This window comes from Ambystoma mexicanum, chromosome 1q (assembly GCF_040938575.1).
Source record: "Ambystoma mexicanum isolate Mex_15411 chromosome 1q, UKY_AmexF1_1, whole genome shotgun sequence".
Lineage (NCBI taxonomy): Eukaryota > Metazoa > Chordata > Amphibia > Caudata > Ambystomatidae > Ambystoma > Ambystoma mexicanum.
Genome location: NC_090922.1, coordinates 300,975,126 through 300,999,269, shown reverse-complemented (window position 1 = coordinate 300,999,269; position 24,144 = coordinate 300,975,126). Strand labels below are relative to the sequence as shown.

Genomic DNA, 24,144 nt, shown 5'->3' with positions numbered 1-24,144 from the left:
AGGCTCACAACTCTGCCTAAACAAACTTGATGACGCCTTCAAATCCTTTGCTATAGATGCCATCACCATCAATGTCTCCAAGGAAGTAAAAACCTTGGGCATTTGCCTTGATTCCCTTCTTACCTTAACTGGACAAGCCGGCAGCCTACATATCTAAGCTTATCAATGCTTGCAGACCTTTCTTGTCATCAGTCAGCTGCATCACTTTGGCTAGAGCTCTCATCTTATCCAGATTAGACTACTGTAATGCCCTCTACACTGGTACTAATAGACGCAATGTAAAAAAGACTTCAGGTGATTCATGATAACGCTCCAAGAGCAGCGCTTAACCTCCCAAAAAACAATCACTTTATTACGGCAAGATGGAAAGCCCACTAGCTGCCGGTCCATGATCGAATCCTGTTCAAAACCCTTTCCTTGACACACAAATGCATCTCGAACTCAGCCCCTAAGTACTTATCCAACAAATTTGCAAAAAACAAATCCAATAGACCTACGCGCTTAGCCTACATGCATTTACTTACCATTTCTAAATATAAACTACAGAAAGCAGGGGGTAGTAGCTTCCCAGTGGTAGCAGCCAAACACTGGAAAGCACTACCATCTTCTCTAATATCTGAATCCTCCTTCTGGACCTTCTGCAAAAGCCTGAAAGCTTGGCTATTCACACAAGATTGACCAAATTAAACTAATCCTCTCTCATGCCACTATACATATTTATGCTTCCCACTACCATTCAACTATATGCTTATCGCTGAATTTGAACTGCTAAGTTACACCTTCTTACGTATGTATGCATTAATATGTGATGTACTCCCAAACTGAATTTTAACTGTTTAGTGCCACATTATTACACTGTATGTACTCTCAAAAAGAAAAACTAGTGCCGAGATGCCTCAGGGTTAGGTGAACTTTACAAATGTCAAAATAAATAAATAAATAGGTTCTACAAGTAGACAGGTCAGTAGTCGTAGGTGGTCGGTAGAGTGAGAGAGGAGTCTTTGAGGTGGAATGACCATGCCCTATACTTTTTGCCCTTCCCCTCTCTAAGCTGTCAATTACGTCTCTGGCACCAACTAATTCTTTCTCCCACCGTCTGCCTAGGGCCGACCTGGTCTGTCAGAGCCTTTCTGACTTTGCTGTCTATCTCTAGACATTCCTCATTCTCTCAGTCTGTCTTTGTTCTTCTTTGCTTCCCTCCTACCACCTCTGTACCCCTTGCTTCCCTCAATGTGGCTGGATTTGTGTCACCTCCTGCCTCTTGTGTTGGCAGTACTCCTTTGTCCCTAAGTGCCCCCTACTCCCCTGGGCCTTGGTCTCTGTTAGGCAAAGTTTGTATGCAGTACCCTCTGGGACCACTACACACAGCTAGGACTACAGGTGTAAGCAAAACTAACCTTTGGTATAAGTCTGTACCACAAAGTTTTTGGTAGTGAGCTGAGCAGCCAGGCTTATCTCAAAAGGGAATGTGAGCTTGTAAGGGTGTTACACAGAGGTCTACAATGACAAGTATTCAGATAGACACTTATACTCAAGGTTTATTGGTAATAGACTTCTTAATTTATTACACAATCATTTTGTGTAAATAAGGCAACCAATATCACACACAAATTATACTACAATACTGAAAACTAAGCAGTTGAGCTCCCTTAAAGTAGGAGCCAAATAGCATTGAAGTAGGAGCAAAAAGGCAATAAAACAAATTTTAGAGTTACTCTAAAACAGTGCAAATAGTTTGAGTTCACCAGAGGAGTTGATTCAATGCAATAAGTAGGCCAAAGTCAATGGGCTTCTGTTCCTGCAGATCTCGCTGTTCCTGAGCCTCAGTCGTGTGGACAACGGGGAGGACGTCAGGGGACTCCTGCACTGCACGGGGACTGGTCACAAAGCTGGCAAATTGGCAAATCTTCGATTCCGCTTGCTGTTTCTTCAAGCACACACGCTGGGGTCCTTCTCCTTGGTTAATCCTAACCAGCTCCGAGAACGATTTCCAGGTGGCTTACGAGTTGATTCATCCCACCAACTCAAAGGAAGAAGTCGTTCCAGTGGTCGGCTCTGCCTTCCGAGCCAAGAGACTTGCCTTTTAAACAGTTTGCTCCCATTCATTCCAGCCTAGCTGCCACGCGCCCAGCAGGGTGGCTGTCCTTGCCGGACAGTCAGCCAGCCAATCACACCAGAGTGCATTTGGGTCTCCTAGGAGACTAAGCAGAGGGAGTTTCGGGCACCTCCCTCACTTCCTGCCCACCCCAGACACTCGGACGCCAGAGGTGGTCTTCAGTCCTGAAGCCCGCCAAAGGCATAGAAACAAAGGGACCAAACCTAGTTTGGCGCGCAGAGACAAACACCAGAAGGACCTTTCCAAAAAGAAATGGCGAAAAAAGAAGACCAGGTCCTGTTTAAACAAAGGGGCGTAAGGCGCCATCTTGAAAAACATGGCTCCCGCGATTTTTAGCTACCTGTGTTCGCGGTCAGGAAAAATCATGGTAGTTCGTTGTAAAACTACTGCCACCAGTCATTTCGATAGGAAAGGGTAGCATTTGAGTGCTACATGAGTTTCTAGATATAGGGGATACTAGGTAACCCCTCAAGCACTCTATTGTAAGATAGTGTGTGCTGGGTCTCGGAATTTAAAAAGACTAGTAAAGTCAATTTAACTTTACTTTCTCTGGGAAACAGTAGTTTATCTCAGAGAAGGTATTTAAACCTTGGGACAGCCTAAAAATGCTCTCCTGTGTCACTGCACTGGGGCTGCTGTGTAACACAAATGAAAAGATGATGCCTATCGAGTTATCTAAAACTCCATAATATAAGAACACAAGAGTAAAACACACATCAAAATACATGAGAGAGTGGGAAAAAAGGCTCATGCTCTCTCCAGGTAAAAAATAAATCAAGTCCTCAAAATCCAGCAAAGTTGCTGGGGGTCTCTAAGATGAAGGGAATTAGCACATTTATGAGAATTCTTCCTATAACTCGTCCCCCCCAGACTAAGGGACAGGATGATTTAATCCACCTCTGAAGAGACCATCAGCATTTTGGTGATTACACCCTAACCTGTGTTCAATGGTAAACAAATCAAACCCCTGTAGGCTGGTTGACCATCTTAACAATTTAGGATTTTCCCCTTTCATCTGCATTAACCATCTCAAGTGTTGGTGGTCTGTCTGAATCACAAAAGTAGATCCATACAAGTATGGTCTAAATGTGTTCAGAGACCACACAATGGCAAAACATTCTAGTTCTGTGGTTGCCCACCTTGTCTAAGGTTCCTTCAGCTTCCTGCTGATGAAACAGATTGGGTGTTCCCTACCTTTCTCACTCATCCAGCTGACAGTTTGACTGTAGTCAGGAGCTCTTAAGACTGGAGCTTGACAAAGGGCTTTCTTAAGTCCTTCAAAAGCCTTAGTGCACGCCTCATTCATCCTGACCTTCTTGGGGAATTTGGGTGAGGAGACCACATTCAAGGGAGAAGCTATGGACCCATAGTTCTCAATGAAGTTCCTATAATAACCAGTGACACCTAAGAAGGCTCGCACTTGGGTTTGAGTAGTAGGGGTGGCCCATTCTTGTACAGCTTGTACTTTGCTAGGCAATGGCCTTATTTCACCTCCTCCTACCTCATGTCCAAGGTAGACCACTTTGCTCTGACCAATTTGGCATTTACTTGCCTTTATGGTCAGATGGGCCTGCTCAAGAGCATGCAAAACATATCCTAAGTGGTCAATATGTTCTTTCCAAGTAGGGCTGAACACTGCAATGTCATCCAAGTATGCCATGCAGAAGTCCTCCATCCCATTCAGAACTTGATTAACCATCCTTTGGAATGTTGCAGGTGCATTCTTTAATCCAAAAGGCATTACAATAAACTGGTAGAGGCCTGCTGGGGTTGAACATGCAGTTTTCTCCTTGGCATGGTCTGTCGGAGCTATTTGCCAATAGCCTGACGTTAGGTCAAATGTACTGAGGTACTTGGCTGAACCAAGTGTGTCCACCAGCTCATCTGCCCTAGGTAAAGGATGGGCATCAGTTTTTGTGAGCTCTATAGTCCACACATAATCTCAACTCCTTGGATCCTGCCTTTGGTACTAGAACAACTGGACTAGACCATGGACTTGTAGATGGCTCTATAACCCTGAGATCAAGCTTCTTGTTGACCTCTTCCCTTGTGTGGGTTCTTACATGATCTGACATCCTGTAACCTCTGCTTTTAACAGGTAAACAGTCACCAGTGAGACTATCATGCTGGCCCCAAGGGACAAGCCTGGTGATAGTGGAAACCTCTGCTTTTAACAGGTAAACAGTGACCAGTATGAATATTATGCTGGCCCCAATGGGTCAAGCCTGATGATAGTGAAAACTAAATTAACAGAAACGCGCACTCCTCCTGTTGTTCCAGTGTCAGATTACAAGATAGATTAACTCATTCTATCTTTTCATCTAAAGGTTGTCCTCTGAGGAGATCAGGTAGGGGTTCACTCTCCTCCTCCTCCTGAGCAGAAGCAAGAAACAATGTTCCCACTTCTGGTCTTGAGACATAGGCTTTTAGATGGTTGGTGTGATTGCCTAAGTCCACCAGATAATTGACCTCTCCATGTTTTCCCACACCCTTGAAGGGTCCAATCCATTTGTCCTGTAAGGCCATCTGCCTTGTAGGTACCATAACTAGAACTTGCTGGTCTTGAGTAAACTCAACCATGTTGGCCTTCTGGTCATGCCAATGCTTCACCAGAGCCTGACCTGCTTTTAAATTATCTGCTGCTTCTGTCATCATGTGTGTCATTCTCCTGCGGAGGCCAAGCACATAGTCAGTGACTCTCACTGGTTTGGGGGAAGGAGCACTCTCCAACCCCTCCTTAATTAGGGCCAAGGGGCCTCTAACTGGATGACCATAGAGAAGCTCAAAGGGACTAAATCCAACTCCCTTCTGAGGAACTTCTCTATAAGGAAATAAAAGGCATGGCAGTAGAAGGTCCCACTTTCTTCTAAGGGGTTCCTCTAAAGCACCTATCATGCTCTTTGTTGTTCTATTAAACCTCTCTACCAATCCATTTGTCTGGGGATGGTAGGCAGTTGAGAACTTGTAAGTCACTGCACGGTTTTTCCACATGGCCTGCATGTAGTGGGACATACAATTTGATCCCCTGTCAGAGATGACTTCCTTAAGAAAACCTACCCTGGTAAAAATACCAAGTAGGGCCTTAGCAACAACCTGAGCTGTAACAGTCCTCATAGGTATTGCTTCAGGATACTTAGTAGCATGGTCTACTACAACCAATATAAATCGGTTGCCTGAAGAGGTTGGAGGGTCTAAGGGACCGACAATGTGGTTTTCCTACCCTCCAAAGGGAACTCCCACCACTGGGAGAGGCACTAAAGGTGCCATATTCTTGGCTCCACTCTTGCCAGATGTCTGACAAGTGTGACAGGTCCTACAGAATGTATCTACAACAGACCCCAACTTCGGCCAGTAGAAATATAGAGAAAGCCTTTCCTTTGTCTTCTTGAAACTCAAGTGACCAGCCAAAGGAATCTCATGGGCTAACTGTAGGAACTGTTGTCTGATCTCTAGAGGCACTACAAGTCTCATCTAGTCCCCTGGGATAGACTCAGCGGGTTCACGGTAGAAGAGGCCATCTTCCCAGTACAACCTGTGCTTCCCTGGCTTTTGCCCGTCCAGCTGGGAAGCTGCCTGTTGGCGAATACCTTCAAGAGTGGGACACTCTCTTTGACCTCTGCTGAAGTCTGCCCTACAGGGGCCACCTTCTGCCAATAAAAGACTGCAGCTCAGAGTTCAGGATGGTCTTTAGGATCCAGATCTCCAACAGTGGGAAGGTCTTCTTCCAGCTCTGAATCCTCAGCAGCTGATTTAACCTCTCCTGGTTGTTCCTGAAACTCAGCCTCAGCTGGTGGAGTAGTCACAGGTGTGAATTTGGACAGTCCCCTGTGGAATGTCCTTGTTGGAAGCATAGGAGTGCTTTCTTGCTTTTTCTTTCAGACCTTGGATTTCCCCTTTTTCTCCTTATTCTTAGAAATATCAGTTAGTAGTTCCTGTGGGCTGGGTGTTAAAGATTAATTTAAGGTACTCTCTCTGGCCTACCTGGTTTGTTCCTGTTCCCTCTTACTGGGAGGCCTGGGGGTGCTTGAAACTCCAAGAGTTTTTAAATCATTCCCCAACAGGACTCTTCCAGGCACCTCACTCTGCACACTAACAGGTATCTTGCCAGTCATGTTGCACTGGATGAGAGCTGGTAATCTTGGACGCATTTGAACAGGGCCTCCAGAAAGCTTAGTGAGGCCTTTTGATGCCTTAGCAACATCTTCAGGTTTGAACAAAGATTCATCCACCACTGTAATGCTGGCCCCAGTGTCTCTAATGGCAGGGGTCTCCTGACCATTTACAAGTACACTGTCCTTATAATATTATTTTGTGTTATCTGGAATTGAATTATAGACATCTAAATTATGCTGTTCCCACAGACCCAGGGACACTAAAAAAACTGGCAGAGACTCCAATAGGGTTTTCAGCCAGCAGTTGAAAGTTTCCACTTGCCATTTGTACTTCTCCCTCTGGGGAAAAGGCTAAGGAGTCAGTGTGAACCCCTGAAGGTTTACCCTTGGATCTGGGATCCCCTTTCACATGGTCAGTAGACCCACAAGCATAACATTTTCCAAATGTTTTGACAAATGGGGGCTTCTGCTGACCTCCCTCTGCTTTAGCACCAGAGGTTTCACTAGCCTGATTCAGTTCCCCTTGTGGCTTACCCTTTTTCTGTTTGGGGCCCTCTTGTGGATTGGAGGTATTAGAATTCTCCTTTCCATCTTTCTTTTGCTGCTTCCCATCATCCTTCTTCTGAGTTGCCCCAGAATCCTTGTGAGTAGCCCTGTTGGCAACCCACAAGTCAGCAGCCTTTGCTAACTTCTTTGGATAAATTTCCTTAGAGTCAGCCAAGTGCTGTCTCAGCTCATGAGAGCAGGCATCAAAAATAGATTGCAACACAAATAGATTTCTCATTCCTTCAAAAGTGTTAACTCTGTAACCCTTAAACCAACCATCTAAGTTCTTCCAACATTCACACACCCAGGTAGCCCAAGGGGTACCATCATGCTTTTTGAGGGTCCTACACCTCTTAAGGTACTGGGAAGGAGTTTTCCCAAATCTAGCTATGAAAGCTAGCTTCACGTTTTCATACTCCAATCCTTCAAATTCCCCCACCTCCATTACAGCATCAGTTGCAACCTGGGGGAGCCTAGACAGAAGCAAAGGAATTGGCTGATTCCCTGAAAAACCTTGACTCCCATAGTTATATTCAAAAGCAGCCAACCAAACCAAAATATCAAGCTTCACATCATACATACTCGCAGCTTCCTTAGGCATGCAAGGTCTCTTAGGACTCGAAGACCTAGAAGACTCTGGGAGAGAACCATTTTCAAGAGACAATTTCTTCATTTCAAGAGCATGATGCATTTCCATTTCTCTGAGTTTGATTTCTTGATGTTTACTTTCAGTTTGCATTTGGAGCCTTTTGAACTCAATTCTCATTTTTTTCAAGAGAGACAAATTCTGGGCTCAGTACTGGACCTGGTAGGATCCTTGTGGCTAAAGGTTAAGGCCCAAGTGCAGGTAGAGGGGCAGTGGGGCTCACATCCTGACACTCCTTTGAGTCATCTGTCTCTTCAATATCATTAGAGTTTGACTCTACATTATCATCCTCCTCATCAACATTATCCACATTTTCTAAGATATTGGGGGTTACAGCCCGATTTCTCATTCTTTGATGTTCCAACAATCTTTCAACCAATTATTTTTTCTTTCCTTTAACAGGGAGGTTCCTATCTTTACACATTTGCTTCAGTTGTTCTACTGTTAAAATGATCAGGGCCTTCTGTTTGTAGTTATCCATATTAGGTATGATAAAATTGCTTTTCTAGTGGTGCTTAGCCTCGTGAAGGTTACTATCTGAACAAAAGTAAAGCAGAACTGTCAATTTAACAACTATACAATTTATCCTCACCACCTGCCACCAGTGTTAGGCAGTTTGTATGCAGTACCCTCTGGGACCACTACACACAACTAGGACTACAGATGTAAGCAAATGCATACTTTGGTATAAGTCTGTACCACATAGTTTTTGGTAGCGAGCTGAGCAGCCAGGCTTATCTCAAGAGGGAATGTGAGCTTGTAACGGTGTTACACAGAGGTCTACAATGACAAGTATTCAGATAGACACTTATACTCAAGGTTTCTTGGTTAAAAACTTCTTAATTTATTACACAATCATTTATAAAGCATTCACTTAAATAAGGCAACCAATATCACACATAATTATACTACAATACTGAATACTAAGCAGTGAAGCTCCCTTGAAGTAGGAGCCAAATAGCATTGAAGTAGGAGCAAAAAGGCATAAGTTAATAAAACAAATTTTACAGTTACTCTAAAACAGTGCAAATATTTGAGTTCACCAGAGGAGTTGATTCAATGCATTAGGTAGTCCAAAGTCAATGGGCTGGTGTCTTGTATAAGTAAAAACAGTTATGGTATTTAAAACGGAAAAGGCTTTGCCAGGGTTCTTAGAAGTAGTTCACGGAAGAAAGGTTTATATGTCGGGTCACAAGCTGACTAGGCCTGCAAGTTGCCAAAGTTCCACAAACTTTCGCGGTGAGAGGTAAGTTCTCTCGGTCAGGTTTTCACAGTGCCTTATATTGAACAAAAAGATGCAGCTGAAGACTTCTGTTCGTGGCAGTTCCTTCAGATCTCGCTGTTATTGAGCCTCTGTCATGGGGACAAGAGGGAGGACGTTGGGGGACTCCTGCACTGCACGGGAACTGGTCACAAAGCTGGCAATTTTGGCAAATCTTCAATTCCGGTTGCTGTTTCTTCAAGCACACAAGCTGGTGTCCTTCTCCCTGGTTAATCCTAACCAGCTCCGACAACGGTATCCAGGTGGCTTACGAGTAGATTGGTCCCACCAACTTAAAGGAAGAAGTCGTCTTTGAAGGGGCTTCTCTGTTGAGATGAACGTGGCGATTCGGACCTGCAGCAGGGCTCCACCGGGCAAATCAACAGTCCAGTAGTTGCAGCAGCAGTCCTCTTCCAGCTCGTCTTCGGTTCTTTCATTCCAGGGGTCGACTCTACCTTCCAAGCCAAGAGACTTGCCTTTTAAACAGTTTTCTCCCATTCCTTCCAGCCTAACTGCTACTCACCCAGCAGGGTGGCTGTCCTTGCCGGACAGTCAGCCAGCCAATCATGCCAGAGTGCATTTGGGTCTCCTAGGAGACTAGGCACAGGGATTTTCGGGCACCTCCCTCACTTCCTGCCCACCCCAGACACTCGGACACCAGAGGCGGTCTTCAGTCCTGAAGCCCGCCAAAGGCATAGAAACAAAGGGACCAAACCTAGTTTGGTGCGCAGAGACAAACACTAGAAGGACCTTTCCAAAAATAAATGGCAAAAAAAGAAGACCGGGACCTGTTTAAACAAAGGGGTTTAAGGCGCCATCTTGAAAAACATGGCTCCCGCTATTTTTAGCTACCGGTGTTCGCGGTCGGGAAAAATCATGGCAGTTCGTTGTAAAACTACTGCCACCAGCCATTTGATAGGAAAGGGTAGCATTTGAGTGCTACATGAGCTTTTAGACATAGGGGGTACTAGGTAACCCCTGCAGCACTCTATTGTAAGATAGTGTGTGCTGGGTCTAGGAATTTAAAAAGACTAGTAAAGTCAATTTAACTTTACTTTCTCTGGGAAACAGTAGTTTATCCCAGTGAAGGTATTTAAACCTTGGGACACCCTAAAAAGGCTCCCCTGTGTCACTGCACGGAGAGTGCTGTGTAACACACATGAAAAGATGATGCCTATGGCGTTATCTAAAACTCCATAATCAAAGAACATAAGAGTAAAACACACATCAAGATACATGAGAGAGTGGGAAAAAAGGCTCACACTCTCTCTAGTTAAAAAAAAAAAATCAGGTGCTCAAAATCCAGCAAAGTTGCTGGGTGTCTCTAAGATGAAGGGAATTAGCACATTTATGAGAATTCTTCCTAACATTCTCCATCCATCCCCTCACTGTGTATTGGATCAAATGTTAATTCTACCTCCTCTAAGTCGTTTTTTACCAACAACCTCGTTTGCTGTCTCTCCAGCCCTGATTCTACATGCCTGATGTTACCAACTCCTTTCAAATCCCTTCTCTTTCACCTCACTTTTTCCCTATGCTGTTGACAACTCCTCCTGAGTCTCTCTTGAATCTCTTCTGCTCCCACTGCCTCCTTCTGTACACTCTCCCACCTCTGATGTTGTCACCTCCTCCTCAATCTGTCCTGCTCCCACACTGAACTCTGGTCACTTTCTACTCTTGATGTTACCTCCTTCTCATGTTCTTCTCTTCCGCCGGCCGTCCTCTCTCCCACATCTCTCCAGCTTGTGGCTCTCCCCGTGCTCTATTTTTTCCAGATTCCTCCTAAATTTAGCTTCCTGCTCCAGCAGATGACACTCGGCAAGTGAAGGTGTCAGTGTTATTGCCAGTCTTCCCTTTTCCCCAGGGTGGGTCTTGCTCTGCACCTGCGAGTGCTGATTGGATGACGGCTGTGATTGGTGAACTTCCATAAGCACACAGAGGGCTGGTTTGGGCATAGCGGATTGGACAAAGACTATATTTGGTCTTTCCACCATTTTGGATTTTGGATGTGCTGCTCTGCCTTGCCCTGGTGCTTCCTGCACTAAGCTGAGGGTTCTGGTGTTTCTAGCATCTGGGATCCGTATTGGAAATACCCTGGGTAAGGATTTTGTATTGTTAGATTCTGCCTCAACGAAGCATGGTGTACGCAGGGGAACACAATGTTTTGTTTTCCCAGCATACTCTGCTTTACATGTGAGTTTCTCCATGTTTTAAAGAGTTGCAGACTCAAAACAAATCCTCTGCGTGGCTACTGTGTTTCTCGCAGGTTCCACTGAACTTCAAAGAAAGTCCATGTGGTGTGCCAGGACAAACAGTAACAGCTTGCTAAACTCATTTATAACTCCGTAGGGCGCTCCCTTGAAAGCAAACGCTGTAGTTGGGATTAGGGTCTGGAAAAATGGAACATTACACTCTCTCAACTGTCAAGGGGGAAGCTTCTTTACTAGCATTTAAACTGTTGCAGAGCTATAGATTACGTTTTAGGACTGTTTCAACTTGATGGGTGCATGGGGTGGTTCAACAATTGACTCTTGCGAGTGCCCCGTTGTGAGGCAATGTGACAGCTGGCTCTCCCTGTTAGGGCAAGTGGTGGGCCAGTACTGAACCCTTGTGAGTGCCCTGTGGTAACAGTGTGACTGTCCCTTGCCATGTGTAATGGACTGTTGCAAGTGACCAAGAGACCCTCCCCGCACTACCCCTGTGTTGAGCACTCTGTTCAATTTTGCTCCTTTACACAACATGGTGGAAAAGTGAGGAGTAAAACCGGCGAAACCACCATTACTCTTCATTTTTCCACCACGTTAGTGGAGTAGTGTAAATGCTGCCTGTGAAGTACGCTTTGCAGTCAGCATTTACAGTGGATTCCCATAGAATCCGCCTGCTTTTATCTTGTGGTAATTTCAGAATTCAAGGGTTTCTGACAGGAAGTCACAGGACCACTTTCCGGTCCCCAAACCTCCCATCTTTAGGCAACCATGTAGTGCCATTATTAGCTTGTCAAGGTTCAGATTGGCAAAGGAGTTGCAGGAAGAAAAGTAACCTCTCTGCACATTCTATAGTGATAGAGTGTAAGCGCATTCTGAGTTGAAAGGAAAGATAGGCTGGTACAGACATATGGGAAGGTCGGGATATGTGGGTAAGAGGGAATGGGTTCATCACGCAAATGGTGCTCTTCTAGTGTTTTGGTCGTTTTCCTGATTACAGAAGTTACATTCAGCATACATTACAGATTCCATAAGTTACATTTAGCAATACCTCTCTGTATGAAGTTGCAAATGGGGCCCGACATTTTTCATTTACTATCACGAGAATACAGGCCTATCAGGCTTCGTATGCCAAGACGCTTTGCTTAGGGATTGAGGGATTGGTGTGCCTGGAGAAATATTTTTATTGAAAACACAATACATCTACAGCAGGCACATGTGGCATTAAATGGGGTTAGCACATGGACATCTGATGCTGTACCATACATATTATAACTCAGTCAGGTTAACCCTAGCTCAAACCCTTAGTGAAACCATGGGTACACAATCTGGTAAACCCAGTGCTCGTTTTCATACTCGGGACTCAATCCCAACAAAGGGAAGTGAACGTAATTTGTCATTAAGCTCGATTTCATATAAAAGACCAGGTATCACCTTAATTTTATAAAAGTATAATAAGGGTTGCAAAGAGAATGTACAGCATTTATATTTTGATTTTTTTTAAAACCTGCTCAGCCACTCATCCCCTTGCCAAAAGGAGTTGTCACCTCTCTGATTAGATTAGGGGTGGAGCAGCTGGGGACTACAGGGAGGTGAACAAAGGCCTGTCCTGGACTCAGGCAAATGTTATATTGGGGGCGTCGTAAAAGTGGCTTCCTCTTGGGAGAAGTGGGAGGAGAAGTGCCTCTGGGAGCCACCCGAGCTGGAGGCGGGGACAGGAAGAAGCTTCCCCCATGTGCTTTGGAACCTAAACCACACCCATCTGGGCCAGAGCATAATTTTAAAAAGATAGATAACTCATAGTGCGGACTTGTCAGAATTACATAAGTAATATCATTATTTTTGTGATTTTTCTGTGTACATTTTGAGATGCGTTAGGACCCTGTGGTGTATTCTGGGGGGTTGCTAGTGGAAAATAGGGTCTCACTCCAAATGTCTGCATGTTAAAAATCTGACACTTCATCAATTAATGTCCATACTCCTTGCACACAATTGTATAAATTTGGAGAAAAATCCAATATGGGGAAAGCTACTAAAAAGTGCAAAATGTTGCCATTTCTGAATGCAAGCCCCCAGGAGAGCAGAGTTTGAACAGAGTATACCTCATGTGATATGTGATGGGTGCATATAATTTTAAACAACTGTGTATCTGTGCAATATGTATTTGGGTCAAATATAGATTTATGTGCAATTTGACAAGGGGTGTCCTTTCTGCAGGCCATTAAACAGCATCACCATGACTCACATTTCCTTTCCCCTATCAAGGAAGAGAGAAAAGCTTGACCAATGATCAGTTGAGAGAGGGGCTGGCTTAGTGATGCTGCGCACACACCCACTTTCAAAAGACATAAAAAGTGCCACTGGAAGCTAGAGAGGACATTCAAATCCAGTTGCTGCGGAGCGTTTTGCCGGACCACACAACATCCAGAAGATACCAGTTCCAGACTGACTCCAGCTACATACTCCAGAACCTAGAACTTATACTTTAGAACCTAAATCAGAGGCCTAAAACCACAAGCTGAGTTCTCTGCAGCAGGCCTCAAATCATTGCAAGCTACTCACAGCCGGGTGAGCTGCTTGAATCCCTTGCCAAGAACTTTTGCCAGGACCAGTGCAGAGATCCAGGAGCCGTGCAGAGACCGCTGTATCCGGACAGACCAGACCAGTGCCAGACCCGACCAGACCGTGTAGACGCACACACCCAGAGACCAGATCGCTGTGAAGTGCCGCTAGCCTGATTGATCAGATCCGTGACGAGACCCAGTCCTTCCAAATATATTGTGAGTAGCTAGGACGGGGCAAAACCAAATCTCTTAGTTTAAAGTAATATAATTCAATCTATTTAACCTAAGTAGAACTGCCTCCTAACTGTCACCTGTCATTTGTAAAGCTGCACCACTGTCATTTTTTCAATTCTGCAGCTGCAAAGCTGTCACCTGTCATTTTGAGTTTACTTTAAATCCGAAAAACGACCTTTACAAAATCGTTCATATCTCTGGAAGGAACCGTTTGGGCTATGAACTTGGTTTAACTTTCCTCTGAAAGCTTAGAATCTAAGCTTCCCAACAAGCCTAGAACCGACTTCCTACTCCTTATACTTCTTCTGCTATCACGATTCACGCACGCGGTAATTTTACCGCGATTTGCGATTTGGTTAAAAATCCAGCCACGTGTAACCATCAGCAGTCATTTCTTTCCTTGCTAAAAATTCGTTTGCCGCTTAATCACCATCTCTGAATCATTGCTAAAGTGAGCCTGCACTCGTCCCAAGTATCTCTCACTCACCCTGAAACTCCTAAAGGGAATTAAAAGCATATTTCTCACTTCATTGCCACCACATTCAAAGCACTTGGGCCTGTGTTTTAAAACTCATACTGGTTTCCTCTAAGCTTGCTGGGGGGGAACTGAATTTCGTATTGTATTTGATTGCATTCCTGAGAACTGTGTGCTCCTCTTTCCATCTACTTCCATGTCTTACATTGCATAGGGGAGGGAGGGGAATTGCCAGAGAAAAAGTGATTATATTATCTTTTGCTAAAATCATCTCAAGTATTTCTGTACTGACTTTTATTCCTCATTGCTTTTCCCTTGAAATCATAAAAGTATTTTTGCTACTTGATCCATCCTATACTAACTCCTCATTGATTATAAAGAAGTGTGCTAGTGTCAGATTACCCATTGTTGATTAACATTATATTTATAAGGGCGATATCGATTATTAATTTATTATAAAAGCGTGGTATCTATATTTTGTCTTATTTCTCAAATAAACCTTTTAAACTTGCAAAACAGAACTACTTCTTGGCTCAGCGGGGTCAGGGGGATTCTAAGAGAGGGGTGTTATATAGGGGTAGTCATCCAGAACTCATGAACTGGACATAAAGATATATCAATAAGGGTTTCCATTCAGTATCCCAGACTAGGCATTGACTTAGCTGTAGTGTTGAATTGAATCTTCTTACAAAGTGGGGGCTCGTCCGGGATAGTCTGGGTTAGATTTACCATTTGTGCAGATTAATACAGTGTGCCAGCTGACCAGATACACATATCCGGTCGGATCACCACGCTGTGTTACGCTGTAAATCACTCCTCAAAGGAACGCTCTAAGGAAACGGTCTGTTTTGCAAAAATAAAATACAAACTTCTGTAAGTCAGGAAGGAACTCAAATTCCAGAATGACGACACTGGTAGACATCAAAATAGCCAGAGAGCACTTCTTACATAAGCTATTTGTGAGAGGTGAGGGGACTCATCAGGACCAAACGGTCTGGTTGCAGGCAATCGCGCAACAGGTCACTGAAACAGGGTCAGATATATGGGGAGATCAGGGTCCCCTACATGTGGCCCTGAGTGAACTATATATGGCCCCTAAAGCCAAAGATGAACATAATAAGATTGCCAGGATAGCAGCATATTTGTATCTATATATGGGAGCCATGCAGGACAAATGTGCTGAAGGCCAAGATCTGGCAAATAGGCAACAGCTGGCGTTAGAAAAGGCCCAATCTGACCTGGTCTCTTCTGAGCAGAGGCTGCAGAGGAGCCAGGAGTCAGAAAATGATAGTAGGCAGTATATCATTAAAATAAAAGAGGACATGGATAGACTGCAACAAGAGAAGGCTGACCAGGATACCAGATTTCTGGCCTTGCAGAAGGAGTACCAAGAAGGTTTGGACTCCCTTCTGCAGAGCCAGAAAAAGCTAGAGCAACAACTGGACTTCAACAGGGCATGCACAGAACAGGTAGCCACCCTGCAAATTCGATTAGACAGAGAGAAAGAGGAAAGCAATAAATTGATTCTGAAAGATCTGGATACCCAGGCAGAGTTTGATCAGGAGCACCAGAAAGCTGGTGCCTTCCAAAGGCAAAGGGACGACCTGGCGGCACAGATGCAGGCTCTTAGTCAGGAAAGGGACACCTTAGGCCAGGAAGTCTGCCACTTAAAAAGGAAAATGGAAGAAAATCACCTGGCCCTCCAGGGACTGGGTGACCTCCAAAAAGAACACCAGAACTTGTTAGAGCACACCAGGAGGGTGGAGGATGCTCTGGCAAGAAAGGAGCAGGCCAATAGGGACACAGCTCAGGAGGTAACCCTCCTGCAGCAGAGGCTGGCCCAGTACTCCAGGACCAATCAGGAGGCACAGAGAGAAAATGAGGCACTCTGCCAGCACAATGATAGGCTCCAGCAACAGGTAGCGATGCAGGAGAGACTGATAGAGTCTAGTAAGGCCTTAACTGAGGAACTGAAAGCGCAGGCTCTTGCATTGCAACAGGGAGCAGGGGCGGATAGAGACCAGGTTCGCTGGGAGAGGGAGACTCCTGAGCATAACCTCAGGAGCCCTAGTACCAGGGGCCTTCATATCTCTCAGTCCCTGGACTCTGCCAACCCCATGTCCCCTGGCGCACATGAGCACCGGGCCACAGGGATGGCAGATTACTATCCAACCAGAAGTATGGAGCTCATAGGCCAGTATCTCCCAGGAATGGAGGGGCGGGCATCCGGGTATGGGCACCCAAGCACAGTGCAATTTAGTGGGGAACCCCAAGAGAGTAGGCCCACTAAGGGCATCCTGAAAACCTCTGCCCAGTTAGGTCAGTGGGGGGGATACCCAGCAAATCTTGGAAGCAAGGAGGAATCTGAAGACTCCTCTGAATGGCACAGGACACAGGAGACCAGGTCCCCACATTCTGCCAGCCATTCCCAGGCTCGCAGAATCCGGGAAAACCTGGAAGATCAGACAGGAACCTCTGGGAGCAGTGCCTCTGAGTCATAGGATGAATGGACCAGGGTTACCCGAACCAAAAAGGCCAATAAGGCAAAAAGGGCCTTGCTTAAGGACCCATTGAAGCAGATAAAGGCAATAAGGAGTGTTATCACGCCTTATCATAAGAACGCCAAGTATTCTGTTTGGGAGCACTTAGAGCTATTTGAGCAAATGATGGAGACTTTTCATTTGAAGGACAACCAAAGCTGTATTCAATATGTAAAGTGGACCTTCTCACCAGAGTACTCCAGTTTCTTTGCGGGGCTGGAGGACCAAAATCATTCAAGGTGGTCCACATACAAGGCGGCCATCCTGAAACATTTTTCTGTGCACAGAAATTCCCAAGAGGCTCGCAAGGCAGCCTACAATTTGCAATGTGGGGACGATCAGGCCCCACAAGAATTTGTGCAAGAATTAAAGCGTGCTTTTGCGCAGACCACCAGAAGGGTGCGCACGGACAGCAGAGAGTTCATCAATACATTTTTCCATGCACTGCCCAAATACATCATGACCCAGCTAGTGAGAGATTTTCATGAGAAAAGATCTTTAGACTGGGTCATTGAACAGGCTACCCGGATCTATGAGGTGCAGAAGCCTATCGAAAATAAAAATAACGCGCCGAAAAACCTCAAAACCAACAGCACCCCTGCTGCTGCCAAGGTGGCAGAGGTAAAGGTTGCCCCTGTTTTAGATTTGGAGATGGGGGGGCCTAAAAACCTGCCTGCACCAAATAATTCACAGCCCAGAAGGCCCTCGGGCCAGTCACAGACAGGGAGTCGAGTAGGTAGTCCCACAAATCGGGTCCCCCGCTCCCCTGACTATGTAAGTCCCCGCTACAAGGGAAACCAACCAATCCTGGGTTATGTGTGGACTCCTCCAGCCCAAGGGGGGGATCCAGCCAAGCACCTGACCCGGGGAACTTCCCTCCTAACTTCCCCCAGGAGGGCAGAAATTCACCAAATCCTGGGCAGAACTTTTTCCCCAGGTATCCACCCAATTTCCAGCCCCAAAATCATCCATCCTTCTTTCCCCAATTCCCAGAGCCCAGACAACCTAATCCGGGAGAGGGGAGGCCAAGGGTGGAGGGGTACCAAAATCTTCCCAACCAGGGGTACTACCAGAGAAGGGATAGCTACCCTTCCCGGGATCAGCCCAGGGGAGAAAATAGAGCCCCGTATCAGCCTGAGCGGGTTTCACAACTTGAGCGCCATGTCCTAAATATGGCACGAGATCTGGGTCACATACCGAGGGCTCAACAGAACCCTCAGATGAGCATGCCACCGCAGAATACCCCAAACTCGGGACCTGGTGCTCCAGAACAATGACGGGGGCAGCACCCCGATAACCCACCAGTTCCCAGGGAGGAGGCACAAGGGGACGGGGGGTGTAAAGCCTTGGAGGAAGCTTCCTTACCAACTTGTAAACAGCCCCTGGAAAACCAGGAACCAGAAACAAAATATCCTGCCCCTGAAAGCCTGCCTCCCAAGGAGCAGAGGGGGGGTAGGAGAAACAAAGGACCCAAACAGACCCACTTTGTGGAGGAGGTACAGGTCTTCCAATTTGAGTGAGAGGGATCCTCAGAAGATCCTGGGAAAAGGATCTTCTCCTTCAGAGATGGGGGAACTCGTCCCAAAGAAAAATGGGTCCCAAGGGATTCCAATCCAGACTGGGGAGATATGGAGACTGAGCTACCGCCGCCCATCATCTCATCCCAGAACCCACAATACGGAAATCCCCTGGTTCAAACCCATCCTGGTGACTGCCTCCAAAAAGGGGGGGGCGGCCCAGAACCGGAACCAGGGGAACCCACAATGGCTCTGATCTCCAGTTGCCAACTTTTTCTTTCAGATTCCCAAGACTCTGCACAGAATTCTGCCCAAATCTCTTCTCTAGCAATGTCCAAAACCAGAAAGTTAGCCCACCAGTTGTCCACAAATGTGCATTATCTGTGCCCCCTTGAGGAGAAGGAGGGAAGATACTATGCCCCGGTACAAGTACAGGGGCAGGGTACAATTTTCGCACTGGTGGACACTGGATCCCAAGCTACCCTTCTGTCCAAAGGGGCCTTTGATGAACTAAAAGCAGGAAGGGGGGAGAATTATCGTATTCCTCTCGCCTCTCTTCCTGGACAACTGCAGAACTTTGACGGGAAGGAAATTCCTGTTGAGGGGACTGCAGACTTGGACATTAAAATTGGGCGACACAAGGTGAAACACCCGGTCATAGTAGTGACTCCAGAGGGCACCCCTTGTTTACTAGGGAATGACCTCCTGAGAAGGTTGTCACCCCTAATAGATTGTGTAAACAAGGTCCTCTGGACCCAGACTAGCCGACCAATAAAATTAAAACAGAGTAGAACCAAGTAGAATTTCACTTCCAGAACAACCAAACTCCAGACGTGACAGTAATAGCAGTAGGACAACAGACTGGTGATGGGGAGTCCTCTCTATTTCTGAAAATCAACCTTCCTTCCAGTTTAAGGTGGTATTCCACACTGGAAGGAAACACCCTGAAATTCTTTACTAATCCACAATCAGAAACTCCCACTCCTATAGTCCAGAAAGATGTTAAATCAGCTCAGAGCCTGGCTGATATTCAGCAAATTGGAGAGCAGTTGTTCATCCCTGTTCAGTTAAATAATGGGAAGGACTCTGTTCTCGCTCGAGTGTGTGTGAACAACGGTAAGAGCTTCATCAGCGAAGCTATTTTCCGCCAACTCCCAAAAGATCCAGCCATTCCCACATTCAAACTGATAGACAAATGGGAAATGGACCTGGAAGCACCTAATTCCAAACATCTCCTGCCAAGCAGGTGTATGCTCAAAATCTCCATTGGCAACAAGAGCATAGTCCATAATTGTTGGGTCGTGCGAGACGTCACTGCCGCCTTTTACTTAGGCAGTGACATTCTCAATCGCTTTGCCATTAGTTTGGACCTAATAAACTTCAAAGCTTGGTCCCGATTACCGGATAATCCCATGGGCTTTGATGATCCAGAAAAAGCATTTAGGTCAGCTCAGTTGCTACCTTATGCAGTTGAAATTCAGATCAAAGAGGAAGTCACCATCCTAGAAAGGACCTGACAATTCTCCCTGGAAGTGAAAGTTAAAAGAGGACAACATTTGAAAAACCCTGATGCTTACATACATCTAAATGCTTCTCTCCAACAGCAAGGGTTGGGGGTAAACCCAACTCCATTAGTCAACATAGAACATGACACCATTCTAATAGAGGTGGATAACAGCGATTTAAAGAGTATTACTCTAGCCGCAGGCACCATTATTGGAATGGCGGTTGATGACCGACATTTTTCCATCGATTTAGGAAATGAACTGTTAGGACCAATCCCCAAGGACTGCTTTGACAGTGACAGTGATGACAATACAACACCAGACAGGATTTTTACCCGGCATGGGGGGATCTTCCTGGTGTACACTTCTTGCCCTTACGGTAAGGAAGATGTGACTTGTGACTTCAGGAGGGATGAGGTGATTTTCCAGGTCCATGAGGGTTGCCTTTCCCACCTGAGGCCTCCAGTCCAAATCAGCACTCTGACCAGGGACTTCTCCACCCAGCTGGAGGAGGCTGCTGAGATAGCCAAACCAGAAGTCTTTTCAGGCAGATGGTGGAAGAGAGAGTCAACCTAGCTGATGCCTGTGTGACTCTGGAACAAAAGCAAAAGTTGAAACAAGTTTTCTTGGATTTCCAAGATCTCTTTGCGGTAGACTCATATGACTGTGGCCGCACCGACATCCACACAACAACAATCCCCACGGACCCTGGAATGACTCCAGTGTTTGTGAAGCAATATCGCTTGCCTCTTGCATCCATGGAGTCCCTTACAGAAATAATTAAGAACCTTGAGTCCCGGGGAATAATCCGTCCAGTTCACAGCACCTTCAATAACCCGGTGTTGGGAATATTGAAGCCAAACGGCCAGTGGAGACTCTGCGCCGACCTCAGGGAGCTCAACAAACGGGTCCATACTTCCCGATGGCCTCTGCCCTACATTGACCAAGGGCTGGCCCAGATTCAGGGGTCACAGGTATTCACAGCAATAGACCTGACCAATGGATACTGGACCGTGCCTGTCAGTAGGGAGGACCAATACAAACTGGCTTTTACCTTTGGTGGCCAGCAGTACACATGGACCCGGACTCCCTTCGGATACCTCAACTCCGGCAATGAATTCAACATTTTCCTACATAAGGCCATGCCCGATCTGGGTGCAAGGGGATAACATGGCTTATGTAGATGATGTCCTCATCAAAAGTTCATCTGTGGAGGAACACATAGCGGAGATCCGTTATGTTCTGACACAGTTGAGGGCCGCCGGAGCAAAACTTTCCTTTCAGAAAGCACAGTGGTGTAGAACCCGTGTTAATTTCTTGGGGCATGAGATTACTCCTCAGGGTCTCTGTCCCCAAGAAAAGAAAGTGGAAGCACTCCAGAAACTGAAAGACCCCACAACTCTGCGGGAACTAAGGAGCCTCCTCGGTAATGTCTAATTACAGCAGAAAGTTCATTGAAAGCTACGCAGAGATCACTAGACCCCTGATTCATCTCTTGAAGGGGGGGTCAAGTGGGAATGGGGTCCAGAACAATCCGAGGCGGTAAGACAACTCAAAAGAAGCCTCTCACAAGCGCCTTGCCTAGCTTACCCTGTCAGAAACAAGGAGTTCTTCCTGGAGACGGGGTTCTCTAATACGTGCTTGACGGCAGTATTATACCAAAAGCATGACAAGGTCAATAAAGTAATCTCCTATGCGAGCAAAACTTTATCCTCTGTGGAGGAAAAATTCAACGATTGTGAGAAGGCACTCCTGGCAACGGTGTGGGCATTGAAGAATTACCGCCCGTTTATCCAGGGGGAACACATCATAGTGGAGACTCCACACCAGCCTCTGCAATATCTCCAAAGTGACAGAATCCGGGCCGGAAATGTGAGTAATTCCCGAATTACTTCCTGGATTCTGTCAATGCAAGGCTTTTCTGTGGAGGTCAGATATGGCCAAAACAAGAAGAGTCCCCTCGCGCATGGTTTGGCTGACTTGCATGATTGTGCCAGAGAAAACTGTCTCGAGGACGAAAGTCTAAAAATCAAGGACAACATGGAGGCATATCTTAATTCCCCACACAAAGTCTTTGAAGAAGACAAGTGTGAGGGAATGCCCACTGTCTATGTGGATGGATGCTCTTACCATGTTGACAACGACGGGGAGAAAGAACTGGTGGCTGGCGTAGGGAATGCATGGGTGAAGGAGTTCCCAGAACCCTCCACTGGATACAAAATTGGTCCCCGAAGTAGTCAGGTGGCACAATTGATGGCTGTGCATCAGGCCATCCTCACTGCTGTCCAGCATCAACTCCACGAACTGGTCATAATCACAGATTCGGATTATGTACGGAACGGGTTCGTGGAGCACCTGGTTAATTGGAAAACCAGAGGCATGTTATGTGCTAATAACAAACCCTTGAAACATGGGAAGTTAATCCAAAACATTGATGATCTGGTCACATCGAATGGGATGACCATCTACTGGAAAAAGATCAAGGGTCATCCCAAAGTAGAGGGACCAGACAAAACTGGAAATGACTTAGCTGATCAGCTGGCCAAAACCGGGGCCATCCAAGGGGATCTAATCGAAATAGAGTCCCTGTTGGGGGAAATCCAGGTCACTGCTATCACTAGGTCCCAGACAAATGCTCACAATGATCTTTCAACTGCCCAATGGAGCAAGGAGACCCCTGATGCTGATTTGATTACAGCTCAGAAGGGGGATCCAATTATTGGTAAGTTTTACCAACACCTTGAGGACCCTGAGAACTTTCCCCTGACGGATACCGATTACATTGGGAAAGAGGACCTAAGAGTGTTGATGAAATTTCCAAAAATGTTCCGAATCCAAGACGGTTTGCTGGTAAGGAAATCCAAAGCTGGCCACGATCAGTGGGTGGTTCCTACCTCATTCCGAAGCCTGATGTTAAGTCACGCCCATGATGCGGCCACCGCCGGTCATAGGGGGTTTCACACAACACTCGAAATCTTAAGAGAGGTTGCATACTGGCCACACATGGGGTAGGACCTCGACCAATACTTGAAGGGGTGTCTTGTGTGTGCACAATTTCAGCCATCATCCCTCACACACCGTGCGCCTCTCCAAAAGAGGGGGATGACACTGCCATGGTCAGATTTGCAAATCGACTTTGTAGGCCCTGTAATCCGCTCGTCTAGAGGAAACAAGTACATGTTGACCTTTACATGCTTGTTTACCAAGTGGGTGGAATGTCTCCCAGCCCCAAACTGCAAGGCAGAAACAGCAGCTGCCCTGATGATTAACCACATCTTTTCCCATTTTGGTCTACCTCAAAGGATTGAGTCAGACAGGGGTAGCCACTTCACCAGTGAAGTAATGACAAAGATGTGGGAGATACTGGGGGTTAAAAGGAAGCTACACATTGCTTACAGGCCAGCTTCTTCTGGAGCAGTGGAGAGATACAACCGAACCATTGTGAGCATATTAAAGAAGTTTGTGGCAGATTCTGGGCCAAGTTGGGATATCCGATTACCTCTGGTCCTAATGGCCATCAGATCTACCCCTTCATCTGCAACCAAAATGTCACCATTTGAGTTGATGACTGGACGCAAGATGGTGCGTCCCCAGCATTTGCTCTACAGAACCCGAGAGCAAACGTTGATAAATGCCTCCACAACTCATGAGTGTGTGGAGAATTTAAGGAACACCTTCAACATGCTTTTGCCTATGCTCAGCGGAATCTAGAAAGATCAGCCGAGAGTATGAAGACCCACTATGACCTGAAAACTTCCAGGAAGGAATATCAGGTGGGGGACCGGGTCTATTTATACAACTTCCAAAGAAACCAGGCAAGACAGCGCAAATATTTGCCTACATGGAAGGGACCCTTTGAGATTATAGACAAGATCTCCCCTGTGGCCTACAAGATCCGCATCCCCAAAGGCAGTTTGGCAGAGGGGGAAGACAAGTGGGTCCACATAAACCAGTTGAAGTGTTGCCATCCCAGGCACACTTTGCAGCGACTGGAGGAGTCCTCTGCAATCCCAGAGGGTACCGCTCCAGAGTGATTCAATTCCAACCCTAAAATATCCTGCATATAGCCTATCAAATTCTGTGTTTCCCAAGTTTGTGTTCCTGTCGCTTAATTTAAAAAAATGTGCATGTTCATATCTGTTGAGTTCTAAAATAGATATACCACCCCACTATATCAATGGTGGGGGAGAAATGTCCATGAATAGGTATTGGCGCTTTTCCTTTGTCGTCCTAGGAGAAAGAAAACCTGGAGACTGGTCAAGGAGGACGATCCGGAGACCGGGAGCAGAGACCCAAGGGGCCCGGGGTACCGCCCAATATTCCCATCAGGACCGGCGAGGAGAACCGATCGATCAGTACCGGATGGAGGAAAAGATGCTGAACTGTGCCATTTGCAGAATTGGAAGAAGATTATGCGGACATAC

General features: G+C 46.2%; 1 protein-coding gene across 4 annotated transcripts in view; it reads left to right on the top strand.

Moving 5' to 3' along the window:
• The window catches only part of LOC138527555 (E3 ubiquitin-protein ligase TRIM39-like), a 500,407-nt gene that overhangs the window by 403,389 nt on the left and 72,874 nt on the right, over nt 1–24,144 (top strand). The window lies entirely within an intron of this gene.